Below are 21,766 nucleotides of genomic sequence, written 5' to 3' on the forward strand. Positions count from 1 at the left end.
GTAACCCTGGCCCTTACATTAGCCAATGCTCAAATCTAGCCCTAACCCTAAAAGGAAAACTAGCCCTTATCCAAGCTCTAAACCTATACTTAACCCTAGCTCTAACCCTAAAACTAGCATTAACCCTAGCTCTAAGGCTAACTCTTAACCTAAGAAAAACCCTAATACTAATGGTAACCCTAGACCTTTCTCTAATCCTTATGCTAACCAAAACCCTAAGCCTATTAAGAGTCCTAACCCTAGCCCTCATTCTAACTCTAACCCTATCCCAAAACTTAACACTAACCCTGACTCTTATTCTTACCCTAACACTAACCCTAGGTCTAAAACTGACCCAAACCCTAGACCAAACAGTAACACTAGCCCTAGACCTAAACCAAATCCTAAATCTAGCCTTAACTCTAGCCCTAGACCTAAACATAAACCTACCTCTAGCCCTAATAATAATCTTTTATCCTAACTCAAACACTAACCCTTGTTGAGAGCCACAGCTGAAGGGGCCCCAGGAAAATTCCACCTGATTGACTCACAGTGGCTCCAGCAAACTTCCAGCTGATTGACTCACAGTGGCCCCAGCAAACTTCCAGCTGCCAGCTGATAGGCTCCTCTACAGTGATGTTCACTGGGCTATTTCCCTACATTTTCAGACCACGGAGATTCTCATTGGGACTATTTTGGCTCCGCCCTTGCAACCCAGCCAATCAGCCACAAGAGCAGGAGGAGTGGGGGATTGAGAGTGTGGCCAGAAGCTGGTGGTGGCAGTTGGGCTCTGAGGGAATTCCTGAAGAGCTCATATGGTGCAGCATGTGTGTTCTAAAACATAAAGTTCATTTCTGCTTTACAAGTGGCTCGTGAGTTGTGCCCAGCCAGACTGTGGCATATGGTGGCCTGCATGGGGTAAGTGATAAGATAAGATAAGTGATAAGATAAACTGCTAACCCCTGAGGGCAGGGTGAGAGAATGGTTAGCCATTTTAAGATTCTTTTTTCATTTTGTTTTGCTTTTGTTTTAAGTTGCCTGTCCCTGTAGTCAGGTGAGACGAAAGAAAAACAGCTCACATTTGAGGAAAAACTATTTGCTTCTGAGGATCAGATAGGGAGAAAGGACAGATGGACATTTCAGGAGGATAGAAAGGCTGATATAATGATTTTCTGTTGTTCCATTTTTCTTTCATTCTGTTTCGGATTTTTTTTGGTGTTAACTTGTTGGGTTGGATTATAGTTATAGTAGAAATATGGGATCAAAAATTAGTAAAAAACAAACTGAAAGAGTGTTAAGTAAATTGTTAGAGGAAGGAGGCATCCCAGTAAAATCAAGAGCAGTCAGGGCATACGTTGATACAATACAAAAATTAAGCCCATGTCTTTTAAGGAGGAGTTGTTAAATATATCACAATGGAATCATAATGGTGAAGATTTTAAAAGAATAGAAAAAAAAAAGCCCAGGAACTCTGCCAGTTGGCACTTTGCCATTGTGGACATTGATATCTTGTTTGCTTAGTCCAAAGCCTTCAGTTCAGACAATGGTAGAGGAAGGAGAAGACATACTGATTCAAGTAAAAGAGAAGGTCTCTCAAGCTAGTCAGACAGAGGAAAAATTCAAGTAAAAGAGAAGGTCTCTCAAGCTAGTCAGACAGAGGAAAAAATTCAAGTAGAAGAGAAGGTCTCTCAAGCTAGTTAGACAGAGGAAGAAAGTTTAGAGCAGAAAAAGCCATCAGGGGAAAAGTTACAATAGGAGACTGCTACTAAAACCTTTCTATGACCAGAGGGCATAAGTGTCCAACAAACAGTACCACCTCCATAAGCTGGGAGGCCCCCAACTCCCATAGTTGATAGATGGGATCCTGAGACAGGACCTCAAATATTAGGATGCACTGTATTTGAGCAGGCAGAAGGGCAGCAAATTAACCATGCTTTAGATTTCAAAACAGTGAAGCAGCTAAAAGAGGCTTTAACAACCTATGTTCCTCAAGCACCCTTTACTTTAAGCATAGTCGAATCCATTACCAACTTGAAAATGATGCCAGCAGATTGGACTAGTATGTGTAAAGCTGTGCTAAATGGAGGACAACACCTGTTATGGAAGTTTGCGAATGAGAAATTTTTCAAGGAGACAGGTAGGTGAAATGAAGCAGTCAGTTAAACTCAGAGAAATCTAGATATGTTTTTAGGAAAGGATCAGCAGCAAAGAATTGCATATGATCCTGCCATATACTTACAAATTTCTGTAGATGCAGTTAGAGCATGGAAGACTTTACAAGGACATGGAGGTTTACAAGGTCAATTATCTAAGGTAGTACAAGGAGCTAATGAAACTTATGCTGAATTTTTAGATAGGCAATGTCATTAATACAACAACTGGCTTATGAGCAAGTGAATCATGGGTGCAGAGGAGTAATTAAACCATGGAAACCTGAAGATTTAAACACATATATTAAATTATGTAGAGGCATTAATGAACAAAGGCAAGTCTTCACAGCTGCAGTACAACAGGTTTTAGATGCCAGGATAAAAACATTCTACATTTGTGACAAATAGGACATTTTATCAGGAATTGCCCCATAGGAGAAGGGTTTAACAAAATTAGGTATCAGAGGATTAGAATATCGTGTATTTGCTCATGATGCCGTAGACATTAGGCTAATGAATACCATTCTCAAACCACCATAGAGGTTACTCCGTTATCAAAAAATGAACAAGGACCAGGTGTCTATCCACAATAACATGGAAAAAGGCATCAGGCTCCATTGCCAATAAACGGACAGGAGGTGCTCAATGCTCTGGGGCCCACAACCACAAATATATGGGGCATTGGAGGAACCCAGAAACACCAACAAAATAGTGTTTAGGACACATTACCCATTATATCCCTCACTAGAAGAACCAGAGGAATTGCAGGATTGGATATCTGTGCCTCCACCAGAACAGTACTAACTCCAGAGATGGGAGTTCAAATCATTCCCATAGGGGTAAAAGGACCTGTTCCCAAAGGAACAGTAGGGTTATTACTGGGATGCAGTTCTTCTACTCTAAAGGGACTTATGAAAAGTCCTGAGGTAATTGATCACTATCATGAAGGTGAAATAAAAATTTTAGTCAGTTTTCCAAGGGGTATATCAGTAATTTCACCAGGAGATACAATATCACAGTTATTAATAATACCCAATCTACATGATAAATTTTCCAGTTGTACTGTAGAAAGAGGTTCCAGGGGATTAGGCTCCACAGGAGTAGATTGGGCTATGCTTTCATTAAATTTAGACTCTCGCCCTATGCTAAAACTAATATTTAAGGACATGAATTTAATGGGCTACTGGATACAGGTGCAGACCTTAGCATCATCTCTCGTCAAGAATGGCCATTAAAACAAGCCACTCAAACGCTTCATGGCCTAGGAGTGGTGACTAATTCTTATAGAAGTGCAATGGTATTAGATTAGAAGGATCCTGAAGGATGTGAAGGAACTATACAGCCATATGTATTGGATCATCTTCCCATAAATTTATGGGGACAAGATGTCCTAGATCAATTAGGACTAACATTAACAAATAACATCAATTCAAATGTGTCCACCATTGTGGCTAGACAAGGTTTTAGGAAAGGAAAAAGATTAGGAAAACAAGAACAAGGTATAGCAGCACCAATACAAATAGATCAAGGAATATACAGACATGTATTGGGTTTTCAGGAGGGGTCACTGAGACAATAAATATTACTTGGAAATCAGAAAGACCAGTATAGGTTCCTCAGTGGCCACTGACTAAAGAAAAGATACAAGCAGCCCATGACCTGGTCAAACAACAATTAGTGAAAAGACATATACAACCTTGTGTATCTCCCCATAATACTCCCATTTTTGTCATCAAAAAGAAATCTGGTAAATGAAGATTATTGCAAGATTTAAGCTCCATTAATAATGAGATGATTATTATGGGACCTGCTCAATCGGGGATTTCTCAATTGTCTGCTTTGCCAAAAACCTGGTATGTTTTAGTTATATATATTAAAGATTATTTTTTTTCAATTCCAATTCATCCTGAGGATAGTTCACTTTTTGCATTTACTATCCATGCACTGAATCATGAAGGTCCTGATCAGAGATATGAATGGAAAGTACTCCCTCAAGGGATGGCTAGCAGCCCAACTATGTGTCAAATTTATGTTAACAAAGTAATCCAGCCACTTAGAAATCAAAATCCTGAACTATAAATATTTTACTATATGGATGATGTATTATTAGCATACAATGATAAAAAAACATTGATAGAATGTTATGCCACACTTATAAACTTATTAAAAATTATAATCTAGTGATAACAATGGATAAAGTACAATTAAATTTTTCAAGTAATTATTTAGGAGTTCTATTATCCTCAACCATGGTCCATCCATCAAAAATTCAAATACGAATAGATCAACTCAAATGACTTAATGACTTTCAAAAGGTATTAGGAGACATAGATTGGAAAAGGCATTATCTAGGCATACCAACAGGAGAGTTGGGACCCTTATTTGATATCCTAAACAGTCTCTCAGATCCAAATTCACCCCAAATGTTAATGCCTGAAGCAAGAAAGACATTAAAAATCATTGAAACATGTGGAAAATATGCATTGGGATAGAATTGATATAAGTTTGCCGTTATTATTTATTGTACTTTCAACAAAAAAAAAATGATTCGTACTGGAGTATTTTGGCAAGAAGGTCCATTATTGTGGATACGTTTATCTTATTCTCCTAACACTATTCTTACTAGGTATCCTGAGGCTGTAGGACAATTAATACTCAAAAGAATAAAAGCAGCAAAGGGAGTGTTTGGAATTTCTCCCAATAAAATTATTACTCCATATACTATGGATCAAATTGATGAGTTAGCTAATGAGTTAAATAATTGGGCAATAATCATGTGCAAATCTAATGTTTCATTTGATAACCACTTACCAACTAATCCTTTGTTGTCTCTTTGGTTAGCACATCCTGTAATTTTCCAAAAATGACAAGAAAAACACCTGTCATGAATGCTTCAAATATATTCACTGATGGGTCAAATAATGGTAGCAGTAGTTGTTGTACTTGTCACACACTTGCCAGAATTTGGAAAATTAAAATATTTGCATGTTATTGTTAATACTTCTTCTGAATTTTTGATGGGCTCCCTTCATACCAGAGAAAAAAGTCAAAGATATTATAGCTCATTGCTTACTAAATTTTGCCACTGTAGGCATTCCAAAACAATTAAAAATAGGTTATGGTCCTGGTTGTACTTGTACCTCTTTTAAACAATTTTGCTCATCATTTGGCATTAGTCATATAACAGGAATTCCATACAATCCACAAGACAAAACATAGTTGAAAGAGCTCATCAAACTATTAAAATGTACTTATTAAGACAAAAAGAGGGAATTGGGAAGGGGTATATGTCCCCCAGAGATAAACTTAAAATAACCATTTTTACCTAAACTTTTAAAATTTTGATTCATCATGGCTTAGTGCTTCAGAAAGGCATATTTGTCCAAAAAATATACATAAGCCCAAGGTACTTTGGAAGGATATTCTAACAGGGCAATAGAAAGGTCCTGACCCAGTAATTGTCTGGAGTAGGTGGTCTGTTTGTGTGTTTTCCCAGGGAGGACAGCAGCCGATTTGTATTCCAGAGAGATTAACTAAGGTCCTGACCCAGTGATTGTCTAAAGTCATGGGTCTGTTTGTGTGTTTCCATAGGGAGAACAGCAGCTGATTTGGATCCCAGAGAGAATAACTAAAGTGATTTCTACAGACCAAAAAGAATATAATTTGGCTCAAATCTAAAACAGCTGATATCCAGAACTCTAATTTGACTATCCTTACATCTGCGACAGTGGTTCTCCCATACAGGGAGGCTAATAAAACCAGGATGCTTGCTTCAATATTTATTTTATTATTGCCCTTTCCCACATCATGATGTTCTATTTTGTCTTTGTAGCTCATGCAGACCTAAGTTAATGTTTTGCAGATTGGCTCTATTTTTTTTAATATAGAGTTTTTAAACATTGCAATGGAGATTTCACCTGTAAAAAGTTATAAGGCCTTTACTATTATGTTATTTGTTGTATGTATTGTATTATGTGTTCACACTTGTGTTTTGTGTTGTATGTTTGTATGTGCATATGTCCATATAACATATAAGATGAGCGCTCATGAAAAAATGGATCCAAATATTTTTTTTTCTTATTCACATGATTTAAATTGTTAATTTAAATTGGGTAAACAGCTGTTGAGGATTGTTTTAATATGTGAACAAAAAAGGAGGTTAACAGATCTATTTGTTTACTTTCACCTTTCCTTTTCATTATGTTTAATAATTCTGTTCAGGATAATGTCAATTGTTCAGAAAATTATTTTCTTTTAGTGCCTGCTGGAATGTTACATAATTTTTTCTTTAGCCATTATTGCCAGAATTCCTATCTTCATCCCAGTGCCAGTGAAGACAAAAATAAAGCCAATGTACAGATTTTGAAATATGTATCACTTAACTGCATGGAGAACTTGCCTGGACTATGTATCACTTGTATGCATTGTGAACTATCTGTTGTTGCAGGGACATGTGGTAGTGTTGGGGTGTTTTTGCTTTTGGTTTCATTGGTGGTACAATTTTTCCAAAAGGAGGCAACAATTGGCTTGGTGTATCCTTCTACCTTCTGCTTGTGATGGTCATGCAGCTAAAATTTGGGGGGCATCAAATGTGAGGCAAAGAACTCATCCCCCCTGTGTTACAAAGGCCAAACCACAGATGTGGCTGTATGCTGGACCAGTAGGCAATGATGGGTAAGATCCAATTGCAATGATACCAACCTAAGAAAGGAGGCTGGGGCCTTGAGGTCAGCTCATCCGATAATGGGTAAGGACCATATGTATTATTGGACAACCTAAGGCAGGCTGGGTCCCTAAGCCACATGCTTGTTGTTTAAACAGAGAGGGGGAGATATTGAGAGCCACAGCCGAAGGGGCCCCAGCAAACTTCCAGCTGATTGGCTCACAGTGGCCCCAGCAAACTTACAGCTGCCAGGGTATTGGCTTCTCTAAGGTGATGCTCACTGGGCTGTTTCCTCGCCCTTTCAGACCACGGAGATGCTCATTGGGGGACTCTTTTGGCTTTGCCCATGTGACCCAGCCATTCAGCCTCAAGAGGAGGAGGAGTGGGGGGATGACAGGCTCAATGGAAGCCGATGGTGGCAGTTGACCTCTGAGAGAATTCCTGAAGAGCTCGTGTGGTGCAGCATGTGTCTTCTAAAAATAAAGTTAGTTTCTGCTTGAAAAGTGGCTCATGAATTGTGCCCAGCTAGACTGTGGTAAACCCTAATCCTAGAGCTAAACATAGTCCTAATTCTGGCTGTAACAATAACACTAACTCTAACCCCAACAGTGACCATGCCTTTAGAGTAAACCTAATTCTAAATCTGACACTACCGGAAAATATAAACTTAACACTAGACCTAGCCATAACCCTAACCCTACAGCTAGCCCTCAAAATAACTCTAGGTCTTACATACCCGTATCCCTAACCCTAGGCCTAAACTTAACAGAAAACCTAGATCTAATCCTAGGCCTAAATCAAGCCTTAAGTATAACCCTAACACTAACCCTATCCCTATCCCTAACCTAACCTTCACCTAAGTCCTAATTCTAGCTCAAAACATAAACATTACTCTAAACATAAACCTACACCTATCCCTCAATCTCACCATAACCCTAGCCCTTATATTAACCATAGCCCTAAACCTATGTCTAAACCTACCCATTACTCTAAACTTAAATCTAACCTAATTGATAGCCCTAGGCTTAATGCTAAACCTAAACCTAACTGGAAAACTAACTCTAGACCTAACCTTAAACCTCACACTTGCCATAGACCTAACCGTAGCTCAAACCTTAACCCTTACTATAAGCCTAAACATAACTATAGCCCTAACTCTAAGCATAAACCTCAATCTAATGTTAAACATAGCCCTAAATCTATAACTAATCATATACATTACCCTAACGCTAACCCTATCCCTGATGATGTCCCTAGCCTTAATCCTAAACCTAACCCTATGTGTACTATAATCATATACCTTGAAGTAACCCTAAACCTAACCCTCACCCTAGCCCTAAACCTAGCTCAAAACCTAACCCTTATGCTAAACATAAACCTAACCCTAACCATAATTCAAGACCTATTCTTAACTATAAACCTAGCCCTAAACCCAGCTCTAATCCTATCCATTATACTAACTATAACCCTTACCCTAATGCAAACCCTAGGCCTAACATTAAACTTATTGCTATCCCTAACCCTATAAATAGCCCTAAACCTAAAGTTAACTCTAAACAAAACCCTATAATTACCCTGACCCACACCCTAGTGGTAATTCAACCCCTAACCCTAAAACCTAACCTCAAACAAACTCTAAAACACCCTGATTCTAAAAATCTCCTAGTACTAAGGATGATTTTACAATAAACCTAACTCTTACACTAGACCTAACCATAACACTAATCATAAAAATATCCCCAACCATAAGCTAAGACCTGACATTATCCATAGCCCTAATCCTAGCCCTAAACTAATACAAACCCCAGCCCTTATCCTAGCCCTAAACCTAGCCTTAATCTTAACCCTAACCCTAACTTTAGGCCTAACCCAAGAAGCAATCCTTCCCTAATCTTAGCACTAATTTAGTCCTATTCATAATCCTACCCCTAACCCTAGCCCTATGACTAACTCTAATTCTCACCCTAGCCTCATTCCTAGTTCTAAACCTATCCCTTACTGGGACCCCAATCCTAGTCCTAAACCCAGGCCTATCTTTAGCTCTAGCCCTAACCTAGATCTAATTTTAACTCTAACTCAAACTCTAACCCCAAGCCTAACCACAACTCTAACCCTAAATCTTAATCTAAATTTAACCCTAGACCTAAAACAAAACTGAGCCATAGCCCTAACCCTAGCCCAGCCTTTAACATAAACATGAACCAGCCTTTAACCCTAACCCTAATCTTAGCTCTAATTCTAGTTTTTAGCTATAAATTAGAACTAACACTGAACCTGACTCTGACTATAATACTAACCCTAATCTAAACATTACCCTAACCCTAACCCTAAAACAAACACTAGACCTACCACTATTCCTAACCCTAAATTTAACCCTAATTGTAAACCTGATACTTACTTTAGCCTTACCCCTAACCCTAGCACTAACTTAACCCAAAACCCAGCCCTAATCCAAGCCCAAACCTGAGCTTTTACCCTAACCCTAATCCTAAACCTTGCCCTAAGCAAAACCATAACCTGAGCCCTAGCACTATCTCTAACCCTATCCATTGCCCTAACCATAACTATAGGCCTAAACCTAACCCTATCCCTAATTCCAAACCTATGCATTATTCTAAACCAAACCTAAACCCTAAACCTCATCCTATCATTACATTAAACTAACCATAATGCTAATTTGAGCCCTAACTTTAAAACTTAACCTATCCCAAACTTATTAACCAGACCGTACCCTAGCTCTATACCTGACCCTAACCCTAAACCTAACCCTTACATTACATGTACCCATAAACCTATTCCTAAAATTATCTTTAACCATAACCCAAATCTGATATTAGCCCTAACACTAAAATAAACCATAGCCCTCATCCTAGCCCCAAACCTAGACTTAATCATTACCCTAACCCTAACCATAGCCATAACCCTTATTCTAACCTTCACCTTATCACTAAACCTAGCTATAATTTCATTCTTTACCTTTAACTTAACCCTTACCCTAACCCTAACACTAGGCCTATGGTGAACACAAAACCTAACCCTAATCCTAGCCCTAATTTAACCGTATCCCTAACCCTAACCCTAACCCTAGCCCTAAGACTAACTCTAACTCTCACAGTAGCCATATCCCTACTTCTAACCCTATCCATTACTGTATTCCTAAACCTAGCCCTAACCCTAGCCCTAAACCAAGCCATAACAATTGCCAAATCCTTATTCCTAGTCCTAACCCTAGATCTAAACCTAACTCTAAATCTAACCCTTAACCTAAGCCTAAGCCTAACATTAACACTAGCCCTAGCTGTAAGGCTAATCATAAAAATAGCTCTAAGACTAACCCTTGCATTAAAACAAAACTGAGAAATAGCCCTAACCCTAAACCTTATCTTAAAGCAAACCTTAAAACTACACCTAGACCTAACCCTATCCCTAATTCGAGTACCAATCTTAACCTTAATACTAACCCTAACTCTGACTCATATCCTAACACTCACCCTAGCTCTAAACACCACCTTAACCTTAAACCAAACCCTTACGTTAATCCTAGCCTTAATTCGAGTCCTAACCTTAAACCAAAAAAATAAACCTGACCCTGACTATTAACCTAACTTACCCTAGCTCTAAATTTCACCCTAACCTTAAATTTAATCCTAACACTAGCGGTTTAACCCCTAACCATAACCCTAAAAGTAACCCTAAAAACCATAGTTCTTACGGAGTTGCTCTAACCCGGGCCATAACCCTAACACAAAAACTAGCAATAATCCGAGTCCTAAACCTAGCTTTAACCCTAACCCTTGCCCAAATCCTAGATCTAACCCTATTCCTTACACTATGCCAAACCCTAAACCTAATGCTAATCCTAATCCTAATTATATTCCTTAACCTAACCCAAACCATAACCCTATTAGTAGTGCTAACCCTAGTCCTCATTCTAGCTCTAACCATAACCCAAACCCTAACCCTAACCCTGACCCTAACCCTGACCCTTATTCTGATCTGAACACTAATCATAGGTCTAAACCTTAACCTGAACCTAAACAAAACCCTAAAACTAGCCCTACTGGTAACGTTATACCTAAATCTAACTCTAACACTAGATCTAGACAAAAAAAAAAAAAAAAAAACCTAGCTTTAGCCCTAATAATAACACATAGATTAAAGCCAAAAAGTAACTCTTCCCCCAGTCTTAACCCTAGTCCCAATTCTGGCTTTACCATTAACCATAACCCTAAACTGAACACTGACCCTGACACTAACACTAACCCTAGCTATAAACATCACCCTAACCCTAAACCTAACCATCAAACTATACTTAGCTCTAACATTAACTCTAGAACTAGCCCTAATCATAACAAATTTCTTAGATTTGCCATAGCCCTAACCTATTGCAAAACCTAGCCCTAACCCAAGCCCTACCCTAGCTTTAACCCTAAAGCTTACCATAACCCTAACCTTAGTCCTAACCCTAAACTTGGCCTAACCCTGGACCTAATCCTAAGCATAACACTAGCCCTATCACTAGCTGTAACTCTATCCATTACCATAATAACAGTAATGCTTCTGCTAACCCTAGGCCAAAACCTAATCCTATCCTTAACCCAAACCCTGTCCATTAACCTACACCTAACCTGAACACTAAACCTAAAACTATCATTAACCTATCACTAATCCTAATGATAACCTGAGCGTTAACCCTAAACCTTAATCTAATAAAAACCCTAACACTGACCCTGACCCTAATAATACGTATAGCTCCAAACCTGACCCTAACAAGAAACCTGACCCTTAAAATAGACCTAGCTATAAACATAACCCTAAAACTGTCCCTAATTGTAACCCTAGACCTGACATTAGCCCTAGCTTTAATCCTAGTCCTAATCCTAACACAAACCTTAGCCCACATTCTAGCCATGAACCTCATGTTAATCATAAACCTGTCTTTAACCATAACCCTAAATATGATCCTCACCCTATTCCTAATAGTAGCTATAACCACATTCCTTAACCTAAACCTAACCCTAACCCTAAACCTAAGACTAACCCTAGCCTAAACCTAGGCCTTACCCTAACACTAACCCTAGTCTTAATCCCACCCCTAATTTAACCCTATCCCTATCCCAACCCTAATGCTAGCCCTAAGACTAACTCAAACTCTCGCCCTAGCTTTAAAACTTTCTAACCCTATCTGTTACCATAACCCAATACCTAGCCATAAACTTACCCCTAATCCTAGCCCTTATCCTTACCACTATCTCAAAGCCTACATCTAAACCTAACTCTAAATCTAACAGTAAACCTAAGCCTAAACTTCACACTAACACTAGGCCTAATCATAAAACTAGCCCTAACTCTACCCCTAGCCCTAAAATAAAACAGAATCATAACCCTAACCCTACACCTAGCCCTTATCTAATTTCTCATTCTAGTCTTAACCCTAACCTGAAAACTAATCTTGACTCTGACTCTGACCATAACATTAAACCTAGCTCTAAACATAATAGTAACCATAAATTTAACCCTAACACAAGACCTAGCCCTATCCCTGACCCTATCACTAGCTCTAATCAGAACCCTACTTTGTACATTAGCCATAGCCTTAAACCTAGCCCTAACCTAATCCAAAACCTAGCCTTAATCCGAGTGCTAAACCTAGTTTTTTAAATACTTACTTTTTAGTTTTTGGTGGTCACAACATCTTTATTCTATTGGTATGTCATGCTGAGGATTAAACCCAGCACCCTGTGCATGCCAGGTGAGCATGCTATTTCTTCATCCACATCCCCAGCCACTAAACCTAGCTTTAACCATAAAGATAAATCTAACCCTAACCCATAAAAGCCCTAATCCTATACATAACCCTACTCCTAAACTTAAGTCTAACCATATCCATTACCCTAATGATAAACCTTATGCTAACACTAGGCCTAAACCTAACCCTATCCATTACACTAAACCACATCTAAACCCTAACCCTAACAAAAACAAAACCCTTAATCCTATGCATAACCCTACAACTAATCTTAGGTCTAACCATATCCATTACCCTAATCATTACCCTTATGCTAACCCTAGGCCTAACCCTAATCCTATCCATTACACTAAACCACACTTAAACCCTAAACCTAAACCTTCATTATCTTAACCCAAAACCCTAATGATAATTCAAGCCCTAAACCTAAAGTCTAACCTAACCCAAAACCTCAACTTGATCCTGATTCTAATAATAACCCTAGCTCTAAAAATGACCCTTAGTATAAACCTAACCTCTACACTGGACGAAGACATAAACCTAACACTAAATATATCCCTAACTGTAACCCTAGACCTGAATATAGACCTATCACTATTACTAGCCCTAACTCTAACACAAACATTAGCCCTCATCCTAGCCCTAAATCTTGTTTTAATCATAATGCTACACCTAGCTCTAACCCTAACCCTAATACTAAACCTTGTCCTAGCCCTCAAACTGGCTATAAACCAATACCTTACCTTTAACGTAATCCTAACTCTAACCCTAACCCAAGGCCTAAACCTAACAATAACACTAGCACTAATTTAGCACTATCCATAAGACTAACCCTAACCCTAACCCTATCCTAAGACCAACTCTAACTCTCATACTAGCTCTATCACTATTTCTAAACCTATCCCTTACCATAATCCTAAACCTAACCCAAACCTTAGTCCTAACCCTTGCCCTAGCCCTAACCACAGATCAAAATCTAACTCTAAATCTAACCCTAACCTGAAGCCTAAGCCTAACCATTATAAATACATTTATATTTAGACTCTGTGTCTACAGATGTTGGCTTCAATTATTATTTAGAATATAGTCATTAGTTTCATAAAAGGCACACCATTTCTGGTGTTGTATAGAGAACTGAGGGTAAGAGTTAGGATGCTATGTTAAGGGGGAAGGAATGAGGGTATGTGATTAATCTAACTTAGCAACTTTGGAGGAGAACTCTACTCAATAGACAGGGGAAATTGATGGAAGAAGTTATAAATTCAAACTCCTTATTTATATTCATAAAATTGTCCTATATATAAATATTAAAATTTAGGAGGCTGAAATGGGATAGATGGAGAAAGAAAAAAAGAAGAAAAAATAACAAGGAAAGAAAGAAAGAGAGGGAGAAAGAAAATAAGTGCAAATAAAGAGGTGGTGAGGTGGAGCCTATGCAATTCCTCTATATTATACAATTATAGTGATTCAGTTCTTAAAGTCCAATTTCATGGAAAGTTCTTGGTTTCACATATGTTGAGGTTGGGTTGACTAGAGGTGAAAGAGTAGAGGAGAATGGATGCGAAGAGCAAGAAAAGAAAAGTAAGAAAGAAAAGAATGTCTCTCCAAACTCAGTTTTCTTTTCTTGCAGTAGGTGGAGTTGTCTATTCCTAGCTAGAGTCTCTGTGTTCAGTGTGGTGGAGGTAGCCAGGTGAGAGGGCTTGAGCTTCTACCTGGAGCCTCCCTACTCTTAGTCTCTGAATTGGAAACCAGGTGTTTGTACAGTTGCTATTCTGAATTGATAGCTACACTCCCAAAAACTTGTGAGATAAATCTTGAGTTATCAGAGCTGGAGGTAGGGAAGTTGGAAATCGGGTACCTGATAAGCTGCAGAACAAAGCTGGTAGCCCACTGATAGATAGCAAGTAAGGTATGGCAAGATGGATTCTATCTATTACTCATGTATGATGTTTGGAGAGGTGGGTGGATCTGGAGTCACCTTTTGCTGTGTCCAGAGCTCGGTCTGCTGACACACAAGCAAAGCCTCTGTGTTTTGTGCTGCCTTCCATCCATGCAGAATGCGCCTATGTGGCGGAGACTGATGGTTGTGCCCAGAGAAATTGTGCAGCTGAGCCTTCTATCTGCACTGAGAGCACCCATGTGGCCCTAGGTTTCTTCGAATTTCTACGATACTGGGCAGGATTCAACTTTACTTAGCCTTGCGATGCTCCATAGGTTTGGGCCTTGTTGGTTCAATGGTTCGCTGTCAGGAAGGGTTTGTATTTTAAGGTTTCCCTTCATTGTGGCTTATTCATGTGAATGAAAATTGAGTTAAAAAATAAACAGGGTTGGCAGGAGTTGCTTGAAACATCACACAATCTGTTCTCAGTGGGCACTCTCTGGTTTCTTTCTTTTGAAAGTAAGCCAAAGTAAAGCATGCCAAAAAAACTGTATTTAAGAGCCCTTAAGAAGAATACAGAGAAATATGTATGTACTGAAATAAGTCTCCCAATAATTTGATCAGATTTCTTTGACACTACACAGTATTTATCTTTTAGCTTGCTCCACTAGGCTCCCCAAGATTGACACTTCTAGGATCAATGGTTCTCTAAACAGATAAGGGTTAGTGTTATGTTTAGGGTTAGGGCTAGTTTAGAGCTAGTGTTCGATTTAGAGTTTGTTTTGTTCAAATTCATTTGATACTGGGAAGATTTATCTTTTACCTAGCCTTACTGTATGCCCCAGTTTGGGACCTTCTCTGTTCAATGTTTCGCTGTTGGGAATAGTTTGTTTTTAATGTCTAAGTTCATTTTTACCTATATGGGTAAATGAGAATGGAGCTGGAAATCAGAGGGTTTGTGCTAGCTGGTTGAAACTTCATATACTCAATCAGTTGTCTGTGGGCACTAACTGGTTTCTTCCTTGTAAAAGTAGCGATAAGCTGAAGCATGCAAAACATATTTATCTAAGAGCATTTTAGGAGAAAACAGGGCAATATGCATGTACTGAAATACCTTCCCCAATTATTTAGTCAGATTTATTTGATACTATGCAGGATTCATATGTAAGCTTTCCCACTATTCTCCTCAAGTTTAAAAATTTTATGATCAAAGATTCTCTTAACAGGTTAGGCCTAGTTTTATGGTTAGAGTTAGGGTTAAAACTAGTGTTAGGGTTAGAGTTAGTTTTTTTTTTTTTTTCAACTTTTTGGATACTGGGCAGGATTTATCTTTTTCCAATTCTTTGTATGCTCCCCATGTTTGGGACTCCTAGTAAAAGGGTTTGCTCTCAAGAGCAGTTTTAATTTTCATCTTTCTCTTCATTTTGCCCTATAGGGGTGAATGGAAATGGGGCTGGACTCAAACAGGGATTGTGGTAGCTATTTGAACCTTCACACACTCTATCAGTTCTCAGGACACATTCTCTCATTTGTTTCTTGTGGTAGTAGCCCAAGGCTGAATTAGAAACAGCTTTATCTGTGAGCACTTTAGGAGTAAACTTCATTTTTATTGCATAGATTACTTTGATATTGTACAGAATTCTTCTTTGTCCTAGTCTTAGTAGGATCCCCAAGTTTGGGTTTTCAAGGTTTGCCAGTTCACTGTCAGAAACAGTTTGAATTTTTAGGTTTCAATTTATTAAGACCTATAAACATGAATGAAAATCGAGCTGGAAATAAAACAGAGTTAGTACTAGCTTCTTGAAACTTCACACACTCAATAAGCTCTCTTTTGGCACTCTCTGGTTGTTCTTTATAAAAGTACATTAAGCTGAAGCATGAAAAACAATTTATCCATTAGCACTTTAAGAAAAAAAATGAAATATGAATAAACTAAAATACCTCCCCCAATTTTTTATCAAATTTATTGATACTGCACAAGATTTATCTGTTAAGTTGTGCCACTAGGCTCCCCAAGTTTGGGACTTCTATGATCATAGGTACTCTAAATAGGTTAGAATTAGTTTAGGGTTGGGTTACATCTAGTGTTAGAGTGAGTTTTGGTCAAAATTCATTTGATACTTGGCATAATTCTTCTTTTACCTAGCCTTACTATTTTCCCCAGGATTGGGCCTTATCTCTTTAATGGTTTCCTGTCAGTAACAGTTTGTATTTAAAGGTTTCCTTCATTTTGACGTATACAGATAAATGGAAATGGAGCTTGAAATCAAACAGCGTTGCTGCTTGCCGCTTAAAACTCACACACTCAGTCAGTTCTATGTGGCACACTGGTTTCTTCCTTGTGAAAGTTTCCCAAAGCTGAAACATGCAAAAATATATTTATCCTAAGGTGCTGTTGGAGACAACAGGGAAATATATATGTACTGAACTACCTCCCCAAAATATTTGGTCATATTTCTTTGATACTTCACAAGATTCATCTGTTAGCTTTCCCCAGTAATCTCCCTTAATTTGGGACTTCTATGATAAAAGGTTCTCTAAAAAGCTCAGGGTTAGTTTTATGGTTAGCCTAAGGGCTAGGTTGAGACCTAGTGTTAGGGTTATATTCAGTTTTGTTCTTGTATCTTTGATACCGGGTAGGATTCATCTTTTACAGAGCCTCACAATGTTCCCTGGTTTGGGCCTTCTCAGTTCAATGGTTCACTGTAAGGAACAGTTTGTATTTTAAGGTTTCACTTTATTTTGAACTATTTTGTTGAAGAGAAATAGAGCCGGAAATCAAAAAGGGTTGGTGCTAGCTGCTTGAAAATGCACACACTAAATCAGTTCTCTGTGGGCACTGTGTGGTTTGTTTCTTTGCCTCAGCTAAAACAAGCAAAGCAACTTTATTCCAGAGCTCTTTTGGAGAAATCAAAGTAATATGCATGTACTGAAACATTTCCTCCAATTATTTGCTCAGATTTCTTTGATTCTGTGCAGGATTCATCTGTTAGCTTTCCCCAATAGGCTCCCATAGTTTGGGACTTGTATGATCAATGTTTCTCTAAACAGGCTAGGGTGAGCTGTAGGGTTAGGATTAAGAATAGATCTAGTGTTAGGTTTACAGTACTTTTGTTTAAAATTCTTTGATACTAGGCAGTATTTATCTTTTACCTAGCCTTACTAGGTTACCCAGATTTGGGACTACTAGGTTCACTGGTTTGCTGTCAGTATTTTAGTTTTTATTTTGAGGTTTCACTTCATTTTGACCTATATGGGTAAATGGAAATGGAGCTAGAAATCAAACAAGGATTTTGCTAGCTGCTTGAAACTTCACACTCTCAATTAGTTCTCTGTGAGTACACTCTGGTTTTATCCTTGTGAAAGTATCCCAAAGTCACAAAGATGAAGCATGCAGAAACAACACTATGCGAGAGCATTCACTAGGCTCCTCAATTTTGAGATTTCTATGATCAAAGGTTCTCTAAACAGGTTAGGTTAGAGTTAGGTCTAGTGTTAGGGTTCGAGTTTGTCTTGTTCAAATTTGTTTGAAACTGGACAGGATACATTTTTACCTAGCCTTACTATGTCCCCATTGAGCCTTCTCGGTTCAATTCTTTGCTGACAGGAATAATTTGTATTTTATGGATTCACTTCATTTTCATCTGCATGGGTAAATGGACATGGAGCTGGAAATCAATCAAGGTTGGTGGTAATGCTTGAAACTTCACACACTCAATAAGTCCTCTGTGGACACTCTCTGATTTGTTCCTTGGGAAATAGTAATAAGCTGAAGCATGCAATATTAATTTATCTGAGAACACTTTAGGAGAAAACAGGGAAATATGCATGTACTAAAATAGCTCCCACAATTATTTTGTCAGATTTTTCCTGTGTAGTATCCCTAAGTGTCGCGACCCCTTGCCCGCAAGGAAGACGCAACTCGGGAATCTTCTCTCAGCAGTTTATTCAGGTCCTTGATACTTTTTCTTCTCTCCTGGGTGCCCCTCCCAGCCTTAATAAAGCACCTCAAGCCCCAATGCGAAGCTGCCACGTGGACTTTTCTCACAGGGTGCCAAGTCACAGCGTGCCAACTCATTCTGATAAGGAGTTGTTTGTCACAGACTACAGGGGAAACCAGCGCCATCTTGTAATGGCGACCACAGCTCACAGAAACGGCTCACCACAGTTCCCCCTTTTTTGTTTTTGTATGACAATACAGGCGAGAGTAGAGGTCCTATCCCACTGTGCAGAAGTGGCTGCATAGTATGGCTCAGCCCCAAGGAGGCGCCTTCCCCAGATCCGAGGCCATATCAGCCGACGCCTTTTTTCGTGGGGCGGGGCGTGGATAAGGTGGGGTAAGGAAGGACGTCAAACCCGCATGCAATAGGACATGCTCTCCTTGAGGTCCACTCCAAGGATCACTCAAGTGCAGTGCCTTGCCTCGCATCCTGTACCGTGACGATGGTGGACGGAGGGGGATAGCTGAGGCTGAACTGTGGCTGTGTACAATGACAAACAAGTTGACAGCACCCTGAAAGAAAGGCACGGACTTTAAAGCGATAGAGAAGCACTAGTGTGGAAACCCATCTGCGTGCAATGGCAGCAAGACCGGCAGAGTGCAAGGGCTTTCCAACACTAAGAGAATAGCGAGGAAAGACATGTCGATCCCAGTGCAATGTTATAATAACTTGGGGTGCAACGACCATGTCAAAGATTTACTGTTTAAGATGCGCAAGCCAGACTTGAGGTGAATTGCCATTTTCTAAAGCTGCAAGAGCTTGTATGATCATAGCCTTATCGTGAGCACTGCGGGCCTTGAGGCGACAGAGAAACCACAAGCAGAGAAACATACCAAAGCAACACATTGCATCAAAAATGCCTATTCCCACCCACTCCTTAAAAAAGGAAAAAGCAGAAGAAATCCAACGGGTGAATTGTCCCAAAGTCACTGGTACGACATGGGTGTTGTTCAAAACAGCTATCTGAGTTAGTTGAGACTGGATCAAGTTTTCTGCTTCCATGGACCAGGTTCCGGATAGATACTCTCCAATGATGCATGAGGCATTTCTGGAATCATAAAATCTGACAGAGGTTATACATAAATGTGCTCGTTGATCAATACAACCCAAATGTACTAGGTCAGACAATTCCTCAACTTGAGCTTGAAGCAGATCTATCCTTTGATTAGCAGCCAAAATCCCAGATAAAATGTGTTGATTAATTCTACTTTGAGATTTAGAAATTACTTGATTGTATTTTTACTTAAAAGCAAATTTATAGTAAACACATTTATCTCAAATATCTGTAACTGAAAAGGCAGAGTATCTGATAAATGTAAATATAAAATATAAATTATGGGTTTTCTGTTGAAGAAAAACAATTAGGCAAATATATATTATCTAATTAATTAGGCATGTACTAATTAATTTATAGATTAACAAATATAGGTTATCTAAATATCTAAATATATATATATATTAAGAATAAGAACATGACTTATAATTGTATTAACTTTATGTAACCACGTGGTCTTAAAATATTTGGATCCATTTAAATTTATTTTTTAACTAGGAGTGCACTCTTCTATGTGATGTCACATTATTCAGTAACACAACTATAGAGAAAAAGTCAGGTTATTTAACTTAGAATTAGCTTAAATTTAGGACTGTAACATAGAAACCTGTGGAATTAAATTTTGTCTGAAAAAGATATCTTTTGTTAGCATTTACAGGTAGGCATTTTTTAAAAAATACAGGCTCTGAGCAGCTCCGGTAGAAATCTGAAACACAGCAGTACAGGTTAGTGGCTGGAAGGCGGGACCAGAAGTCCTGTCTGAGTGACTGTGGAAGAACCAATCAGAAGCCCGCAAAAGTGTGGGAGGTGGGACCAGGAAGCAGCTATGCCGGCCAGGCACCCCATGGTTACCATGGTGATGCAAACAACATGGAGTCAGCTGCCCATTTTCGGGGCAAAAGTTCCCCAAGTTTTCCTAGCCGATTGCATTTTGTTTGATTTTGTCTGCATTTTCCCCCGCCTGGCCAAGATCTTACTGGGGTAGCAGCTTGTTCTGTCTCTGCGACCTGCGGTTGCAGTTGTACATCCTGTACTTCCTGGCATTCCCCTAGGGAGTCTACAGATAGAAAGGGGTTGGTCCGTGGGAGGTGACAAAGTCGCCCACTCCCCGGGGCACCATTCCGTCCCTGGATTGCCCAGTAGACCTTGGGGCGGGCCCCTGTTTCCGTTTTGAGGGCAGCGGCCAGAACCTGTCCAGTAATATGAGCTCCATCAATATCTTTACAAGCTCGAATCATGTCATCAACACTCTTTGCTCTGGTAGATTTAATAGCATTTTGGCAATAGGAGTTTACATTTTTAAGAGCCAATTGCTTAAAGACCAGCGTTGCTTGTTCCAAGTTAGGGAATATTTTTCCTGCTACCTGCATCAATCAGGCAATGAAGTCAGAATAAGGCTCAGAGGGTCCTTGAGCAATTTTTGAAATTTTTGTTTTAGCATTTGAAATAGGTAGAGCCTTCCGAGCCTGAATGGCTGCTGTAGCTATCTGAGCATAGACCCCAGGATTATAATTAATTTGTTGATTTATGATAGCATATAATCCCAAGCCTGTTAACATTTCAAGGTTACGCCGTGGGAAGCCGGCGTCCTGATTGACTCGGGCTAGCTCGCGACACCTCTCTTGATTTTCACTTTTCCACAACAAAAAATCCCCTCCGGACAACACAGCCATGCAAAGCTGTTGCCAGTCACTAGGTGTTGGCTGATTGGCAGGGGTCTGTAATTAGTAACTGCCTCCTTTAGTTGTTTAATATCCTTAAAGGCTAAAGGAACATGTATTCTGGCCGGCTGTCCATCGGCATCCAAGTTTTCAATTACTGGGAAGTTTGGGCCGTCTTAGGCTGCCACTGAACACCCCCCAGCCTTCTGGGGTTGTCCTTGTCCCAATCGGGGTTATAAGGAGGGAGCGTGACAGCATCAGGGCCGTAGGTGCTTTAAATCTTGACTTTTCCAATTGACCCTCCAGTTCCTCTATCTCCCTTTCCAGTTCTTTTTCCTGCCAGCTGTTACCATGGAGCCCAGTTAGTAACTCCCTTATCTTAGAAATGTAGTCAGCACTGTGAAGCCCAGCTGAAGGCCAGAGGCCTTGTTTACATATTTTTGTGAAAAACTAGTAAGGGAATGTCCAGCGCCTGGAGTGCTGATTTTTTCAGACAGTGGCCAAGTAAAACAGGGTAACATGAAAATAGGAAATTTTATCTACATTAAACTTTTTTGTAGAGATTTTTTTGCTGAAAGTCCTAAAATAAGCCATGGTGAATATTTTGGAGAAGGTCAAATAAGACTTTTC

This window comes from Urocitellus parryii, chromosome 9 (assembly GCF_045843805.1).
Source record: "Urocitellus parryii isolate mUroPar1 chromosome 9, mUroPar1.hap1, whole genome shotgun sequence".
Taxonomy (NCBI): Eukaryota; Metazoa; Chordata; class Mammalia; order Rodentia; family Sciuridae; genus Urocitellus; species Urocitellus parryii.